General features: G+C 35.3%; 1 protein-coding gene across 3 annotated transcripts in view; it reads right to left on the bottom strand.

Annotated features, from left to right (window-relative positions):
• Nucleotides 1–7776, bottom strand: part of ATP10D (ATPase phospholipid transporting 10D (putative)) — a 94064-nt gene extending 86288 nt beyond the window's left edge. Inside the window, exon 1 of one of the 3 annotated variants that reach the window (XM_074348344.1) lies at nt 7507–7774. The gene's annotated coding sequence lies outside the window, so the exon portion shown is untranslated. Of the gene's footprint in view, nt 1–7506 lie in introns of all 3 variants that reach the window. The other 2 variants (XM_074348342.1, XM_074348347.1) reach the window with 2 other exon arrangements.
• Nucleotides 7777–8813: the final 1037 nt, after the last annotated feature.

An 8813-nucleotide genomic window follows, 5' to 3' on the forward strand; every position in this document is an offset into this window, starting at 1 on the left:
ACTAAGAGCTGGTTTTTTGAAAAGATAAAATGGATAAACTTTCAGCCAGACTCATCAAAAAAATAAATAAAGCAGAGGCCCAAATAAATAAAATTAAAAATGAATGAGAAGTTACAACTGATATCACAGAAACACAACCAACCATAAAAGTGTGAACAATTAGACATCAACAAATTGAATAACCTAGAAGAAATGGATAAATTCCTAGAAATACACAGCCTTCCAAGATTGAATCAGGTAGAAATAGAAAATCTGAACAGACCAATTACTGGTAATAAAATTAACCCAGTGATCAAAAAAAAAAAAAAAAAAAAAAAAAAAAAAAGAAAAAACTCCCAATAAACAAAAGTGCAGGATAAGATGGCTTCACTGGGGAGTTCTACCACATATTTTAAAAAGTTAATTCCTACCATCTCAAACAATTCCAAAAACTGAAGAGGAGGGAATATTTCCAAATTTATTCTGTGAAGCCAGTATTAATCTCATACCAAAACCAGAAAAAAGCACTCGAAAAAAGATAATTATAAGCCAATATCCCTGGTGAACATAGATGCAAAAATCCTCAACAAATATTAGCAAACTGAATCCAATAATACATTGACAGGCTGATACATCATAATTAAGTGAGATTTACCCCAGGATGCAAGGATGGTTCAATATTTACAAATCAATGTGATATACCACATTAACAAAATGAAAGACAAAAATCACATGATCATTTCAATAGATGCAGGAGAAGCATTTGACAAAATTCAAAATTTAACATCTATTCAAGATAAAAACTCTCAACAAAGTGAGTATATAGGGAACATCCCTCAGCATAATAGAAGCCATTTATGACAAACTCACAGCTAACATCATACTCAACAGTAAAAAGCTGTGAGCTTTTACTCTACAGTAAGGCACAAGTATGCCTACTCTTCCACTTTTATTCAACATAGTACTAGAAGTCTTAGGTTCAGAAATCAGAAAAAAAGAAGTAAAAGATACCCAAATTAGAAAAAAAGAAGTACAATTGTCACTAATTGCAGATGACATGATAGTATATACAGAAAACTCTAATAACTCCACCAAAAAAAAAACCTATTAGAATAAATGAATTCAGTAAAGTTACAGGATACAAAATTAATGTACAGAAATCCATTGCATTTCTATATAGTAATAATGAACTATCAATCACATTTACAATCACACCAAAAAGAATAAAATACCTAGAAATAAATTTAACCAAGGAGGTGAAAGTTTCAGTACTCTGAAAACCATAAGACTTTGACAAAAGAAACTGAAGTTGACACAAATAAATGGAAAGATATACTGTGCTCACATATCAGAAGAATCAATATTGTTAAAATGCCCATACTACCCAAAGCAATCTACATATTCAGTGCAATCTCTATCAATATATCCACGGCATTTTTCACAGAACTAAAACAATCTTAAAATTCATTGAAGTCACAAAAAGACCCTGACTAGCCAAAGCAATTTTGAAAAAGAAGAACAAAGCTAGAGATATGCTTCCTGACATCAAACTATACTACAAGATATAGTAATCAAAACAGTATGGTACTGGTACAGAAACAGACAAATGACCAATGGAACAGAATAGAGGTCCTAGAAATAAATCCATATATACATGCTCAACTAATCTATGACAAAAGAGTATGAATGCACAATGGGGAAAAAGATTCTTCAATAAGTTTTAGGAAAACTGGACAGCTACATGCGAAAGAATGAAAATAGACCATTTTTTTTCACATCATATACAAAACAAATCTTGAAGAATGAATGAAAGACTTGAATGTAAGACCTAAAACCAAAAATTCCTAGAACAAAACGTAGGCAGTACACTCTTTGACATCAGTCTTAGCGATACTTTTTTTGGATCTGTCTCCTCAGATAAGGGCAACAAAAAGCAAAAATAAAAAATGGGACCACATCAAATGAAAATGCTATTGCACAGTGAAGGAAATCATGAGCAAAACGAAAAGGCAACCTACTGACTGGGAGTAGATATACGCAAATGTTATGTCCGATAATGGGTTAATATCCAAATATATAAAGAACTCATACTAACTCAATAGCAAAAAAAAAAAAAACAACCCAATCTGATCAAAAAATGGGCAGAGAACTTGAATAGGCATTTTTCAAAGAAAACATACAGATGGCACATGAAAAATGCTGAACATCACTAATCAGAGAAATGCAAATCAAAACCACAGTGAGATGTTACCTCACACCTGTCAGAATGGCTATCATCAAAAAGGAGTAACAATTTGGTGAGGATGTACAGAAAAGGGAACACTTGTGCACTGCTGACTGGAAGGTAAACTGGCACTGCCACTATGGAAAGCAGTATGGAGTTTTCTCAAAAATTAAAAACAGAACTACCATATGATTCAGCAATTCCACTTCCAGGTATTTATCCAAAAAAGAAAAAGTAAAACACTAATTTGAAAAGATATATGGACCCTGATGTTCACTGAAACATTATTTACAATAGCCAAGATTAGAAGCAACCTAAGTGTTCCTCAATAGATGAATGGATAAAAAAGATGTGGTATAGATATACAATGGAATATTACTCAGTCATTAAAAAAATCTGGCCATTTGTGACAAGGATGGGCCTAAACTGTATTATGCTTAGTAAAATAAGTCAAAGACAAATACTCTATGTTTTCACTATATGCAGAATCTAATAAACCAACAAACAAATATGACAAAGCAGAAACAGACTCACAGAGAACTAGTGGTTGCCAGAGGGGATGGGGGAATGGATGAAACAGGTGAAGGGGATTAAGAGGTGCAAACTACCAGTTATAAAATAAGTCACAGGGATATAATATACATCACAGGGAATATAGTCAATAATATTGTAATAACTTTGTATGGTGCATAATGTATAACAATATTGAATCACTATGTTGTACACCTGAAACTAACATGAGTAAATCAACTATACTTCAATAAAATGTATTTAAAAAATGATTTAGGCATTTTTCTAACCTGGCAAGGTAGAAATGTAAATTTTTGGCTGAAGGACATCACTGATAGGTAGAGAGAATCTTTGTAATAATGAAAACATCTGAGAATATTTGCCTATGAAAGACTAGTGAAGAAGAAAGGATAATTAAGATTTTAAACTAGAACCTTCTATGTATTATATATTATTATAATAAGGGAAATGAGAATGTTTAAACATAGGGCTAAATAACTATAAGTACTATAAATTGAAGAAAAAGACTTCACAACTGTTTTGGATATTTTAAAACTGATTTTCACCTTCCTTCTCATAATCAAGATACTAAGATTTTAAAATTATTTATCCTACATAAAGTGTTGGAATTTTGTAAGATTGTTTTCCTAACAGAAGTGTAGTTGTATTCATATTCTTCATTCTGGATGGCCTTAAATGGAATAAGAAGATTTTAGCAAAATAAATTAAGGAGTATCTAATTAAGAGTTATCAGCAGGAGACCCTTGCAGATGTCATCAACAGGAAATGGAAAGGAATAAAGTTCAAATCAGACCAACAGGGTTTGTTATTTCAGAAAATAGCTGGGGGCAGAAGAGTGAATGTGAGAATGTGACTAGAGTAAGTTTTATCTTTTGATTTCCCTTATAATCCAAATGTTCTCACCAGCAAATATAATTCAGAAACAATGACACATGACATGGAATTACACACAGTGAGCCTGGAGGCTGTGTAAAAGGGAAGATAATACTGTCTACGTGCTCTTCTTTCTAGGACAAATTGCCTTATTAAGATATGACTTTTTCCCCTGATAACTAAAATATATTCACTGTAGAAATTTTAGAAACTTCAGATTAACACCATGAGAAAAACAGAAATTCTCTATAATCCCATCAGCCAAATGTAAGTACTATTAACATTTGGCTTATTCTCTGTGAATAAAGTAGTTTCTATGCATAGATCAGATTTTTTTCAAATGTATGATATCATTTTGTAACTTACTTTTTTTTCATTTTTTAATTTTTTTCCATATCATTAGTCTTCCCAACCACCTCACACATTTTGATTTGCTTTCCATGTTTGTTACAGTGATGTGTAAAAATACAGTAACTTACTGCTATGCTAAGTATTCTCTGATTATTAGGTTAACGTACCTCTCCCCTAAACCTTAGAAAAGTCATTTCTTTGTGAATTGCCCATTTATGTCTATTTTTCATTGGAGATCATTTTTTATAGGAGTGTTAATCTCTCACTGCTTTTTATAATATCATTAGAAAAGGGTATACTAGCATATAAAGTTTAGAGCTTAGAGTTTGTCTTTTAATTTTAGTTATGGTATTTCTTGGTGATATTTTTCAAAATAACATTTTTGTGATTATAAAAATAATAGTTGCTGTAGAAGATTTGGAAATATCAGGGAAAATATTAAAAAAACAAAAAGCTGTAACTACAACCTTACAATCTAATTTTTTTTGTACATGCTACATCAGTGGATATATCCACTGATACAAACAGGAACTTGTATACAAGTGGGAACTGAAACAGTCTTGTTAAATGTTAATTTAGAACAATTTCTGATAAATAGTAAGAACTTAATATTTATTGAGTGATATATGTATTCACTTCAAAATTGTATTTCATACTTTCAAAATAATATATTAAATCTTGCTTTTTTCACTCAATACATTGCAAGGACTTTCTAAACAAGGACATTTTTCAAAAATATTTTAGAAACTGAATTTTATCAATATAGATATATAATACATTACTATGCTTAAATATTTTGCTATTGGGGGCTTTAGTTTATTTCTAATGTTTTTCCATATTGCAGACAACCTTGTAAAGAGCATATTTATAAATCTTCATGTGGAATCTGGATGATTTCCTTAGGCTATATTTCTAGACCTAAGATTACTGAGTCAAAGTCTACAAACATTTACAGGTTTTAATACACATTCCCATAGTACTACCTCCAATAATTGTATGAATATACCCTTTAGTGAGCAGCATAAAAAAAGATTCCATTAGAGCCACACTCTTATGAAACTAGTACCATTATTACTTCTTACTGTAAGTGGTACTGGTTTTGTGAAAAGTACCATTTCTATGACTAAGATGATTTCTGAACTGAAATAAATCCAGCCACGATAGTAATGTCTATCTAAATAAAGAGGTAAATTGAGGCAAGTTCAAAGAGATGAGGTTATTGGGGAATAGCAGAGGAACTGCAATTCAGGACACACAAACTATAGCGAGCTACAGATGAGGCCACTGAGGGTTGGGAATAGGCTGTATTTATGGGCAGGACATGTAAAGAGGGGAGAGTTCACGGAGAGTCTGTTAAAGTAAAAATAAACGGAGACCTGCTTTGAAAATTCCCTGAGCAGATGAAACCAGTATAGCCATACCAACAAAGCTCAATTCACTCCATTTTTTGAGACCAATTCGACCTGGGTCATTTCTTCATTTCTTGTTCATTCCTCTGGAAACCACAAGCAAAACCTTTCCAAGACTGATACGAGGCAACCTCTGATCAACTCCCTATTATGTAAGAAAATTCCAATTTATCAGTCTTCTGTCAATTTAGCATTTACGGGAAATCAGTCTTTCGGTCTCTACATTTTGCTTTTCTGAAAGAACGTGCCTTAGAGACTTTCCATTCTATCCCTCTGGTTCCCTTTTACATTGAAATTCTTTCACAATAGGAAGGGAATAATGTCTTAAGAACAAACCTCTTCTATTTGATAAGGAAGGCTGCTCAGCTGCTGTAAGTACTGTGTAGGAGAGCGGAGAGCATCCAGCACATGTGTAATTGTTTTAAAGGTGATAAACAGAGTCTCCTTTTTTCAAGCACTGACAAGCTATTAAATGTATCTTCACTAATGCTATGGGTTTTGAAAATCCCCAAGCGATCTTGTTTGTAGCATTTTCTTTGATTTTCCTTCATTAAAAAGACTTTCAACTAGATCAGACAATAAGACCTGTAATGAAGGCTTGAATGTGTGGACATTTTTTACCTCTTAATTTTAAAAATTAATTCTAAGAAGTCCATTTATCTAACAGATGAGTCACCTCTGTTCTATTATAAATTATAATCAAATTCTGAGCATTTCCTTCATTTTACTGGCACCAAAGTAAACGACATCCTATTCCAATTCTATTTAGTCACTAAGTAACTATATTGAATAAGTATTCAGTTCTTGCTATGCAAAGGTCAAACATTCCTGACATCCTGTTTTAGACCGCTTAGATTCTCCATCTTTTTCATATAATTTAACAAATGTTAAGTTAGCAGTTACAATGTTATTTTTTAAAACTCTCTAAAACTTTTTTGAATGTTGGATTTTTTTTTAAAAAACATATACAGTATGATCCCCTTGTAATAAAAACAAACTATCTCAGTGTAAATAACATGTATTTGTAATGGGGAATAGAAGAGTCCAGAAGGAGCAGACACTCCTTTCTGAGGTAAATTGGAGTGGAGGCTTACACCTGGGCACTGAATGAGTTTACCCTGTTACAATAAGCATGTGCTATATATTGGCTCTAAACAAGCCATCAGATTTTTTTTAATGATGGTATTCTTCACAGAAATGTGACCTTGCCTAATTTAAAAACAATGCTCTCCCCTGGAGTTACGTTTCTGACACACGAACTTTGATGGATAAGGCGTCCCCAACCCCACCCTTTGCGGATTCATCTTTCAAGGTTGATTAGAGTCGGAGGCTTGCTCTCAAACTATGGAATTGTTTTTCTCCTTGGAAAGAACTCACGTGAAAGGAAGCAAGAAGAAACGCTGGTGTTAATTAGATAACATTCTAAACACCTGAGTTAACATGCCCTCATGGTTAAGAACAGTTAAAATACATCATTTCTGAAGGACAGGGAGCTCGATCCTCGACTGGAGTTTCACTAACCAACAGATGTGTCTCTGCTATATATAGCAAAGTAGAACATTATGTTTATAATGTAAGTTGAAGGGCGCCCTAAACAACAATTAAGTTCTGCAAAGTTAATGTTTGCGAGGAAGCACGCGGGCTTTTTACTTTTTTTATTTTTTTTTTGGTAGCGCTCCGGTGAAAGATATTTCTGAGCAAGCTCCAACAAAAATACCTTTTTCTTCCTAAGGAATTAACCCGTGGTTTATTTACTGGGTTAACATTTTTAACCCTCAGCCTCTTTAATACCTTTGAGACAGGCCAAAATGGCTTTAAACTGTTCAATTTCACTATGAGATCATATAGGGTTGTGCGTGCATAAATATATCTTTTCACAAACCCCAGCACTCAGAATAGATAAAATAATTCCTCTCCTGGAGTCAAGTTACTGAAATGGTGTAAGTTTCTCTCTCTCTCTCTTTTTAAGTTCAACAAAAGCCCTAAACTCTAGTTTTGAGGCACCTCATCCAATCTGAACACAATTATTGGGGGAGGGAAAGGAGACAGAATGAAGAAACAGAGAAAGAGGAAAAGAGGGGTGAGTAGTGAAATGGAAGGCAGGGAAACCGTCAAAGGGGTTCGCTGGTTCACCCTTACCAGTTTCTCTCTGGGCACACATCACAGCATGATGACCACGAGTCCCGAGATGCAAGAGAAGAACCAAGCACAAATTCAAAGACTGGAGGCGGGTTACGCTTCTACGCCAGCCATTTGCCTTTGAAGAAAAAAAAAAATCACTTCTCGGACAGCTTCCAAACTCAGCTGCCAGAGCCGGAGCCCGAGCCGAGCTGACAACGTCCTCCTCCCTCCGTTCCTCCGCCCAAATTCCTGCCTCTCCTCCTCCTCCTCCCTCCGCGGGATGCAGAGCAGCCGGGAGCTTCCGTGAACGGCCAATCGCTCGCCGCCCCACCTTCCGTGACGTCAGCGGCACGGGGGCGGGGCTTGGCCGCCAGGGGGCTTCCAAGCTCCAGCTGTTGGACAGAGCTTCCTGTCTGCCTAGCAGCCCAAGAGCATTTACCGTTCCACCTGTGACTTTCACGTTACAGTACAGAACGCCTGCGGTTGGGGTTTGCTTCATTCTTCTTTCGCTGAAATTCTGTGGTTAACAGTTCATCCGTTTACCTAGACTTGAAACTTGGCCAATTATTTCTTGGAGGGTAAAGGGATCAAATCTAAACAGTTAATGTGTTGTTGTTGTAGACCTAGAAAAAAAAATTGAGAAAAGGACCACAATTCTGATTTGGTCTCTTTTCTCACTCCTTGACCTTCTATTCCCTCCCTCACTCAATATAAGTTGGCTTTGTTCATACACCTGCCATGGCCTGTTAACTTAAAACTCAGATTCTTAAAAAATATTTTACTCCTAAGTAAATTCCAGCCCATCTAGCCTTTCAAAACTTCTGACAGACTAAGTGCTTTGAGAAAGGGAAAGGGCATTTAGAAAGGGCAGAACCAACGGTGGCAGTAATTCAGACTAAATAGTCATAATAACTGGCTGCCAGTTGCTTTATCCCATTGAAGCAAAGATAGAGAAGGGACAAAACCCACAACTCTGATTTGTACATCTGTGTTCCATTTTCTCAAATGTTTCCTAAATATGTGGCAAGAGAAAGAAAACTAAGTAATCTTATGAATATTTCACTAATAGTGGACAGCCCACCAGGGCATGCTCATGAAGCTGGGAGAATCGTAAACTCCCCCAGGCCGGGCTGGAGAGACCAAACAAGTCCCTGCACCCACTAAGTGGGTGCCTCTCCCAGACGAGGAGAAACAAGTTCTGGGTGTGGCTTCCTGCGATGGCCAATTCTGGAAAACTCCTTCTGCAGGCAAGGGCAAACCTCTAGAGTTTAGTCAATTCTGGGAATAAACCCAGCCTAGCAGAGCAGACTGTCATTTATGTGGTC

Source organism: Camelus bactrianus, chromosome 2 (genome assembly GCF_048773025.1).
Source record: "Camelus bactrianus isolate YW-2024 breed Bactrian camel chromosome 2, ASM4877302v1, whole genome shotgun sequence".
In the NCBI taxonomy this organism is placed as follows: domain Eukaryota; kingdom Metazoa; phylum Chordata; class Mammalia; order Artiodactyla; family Camelidae; genus Camelus; species Camelus bactrianus.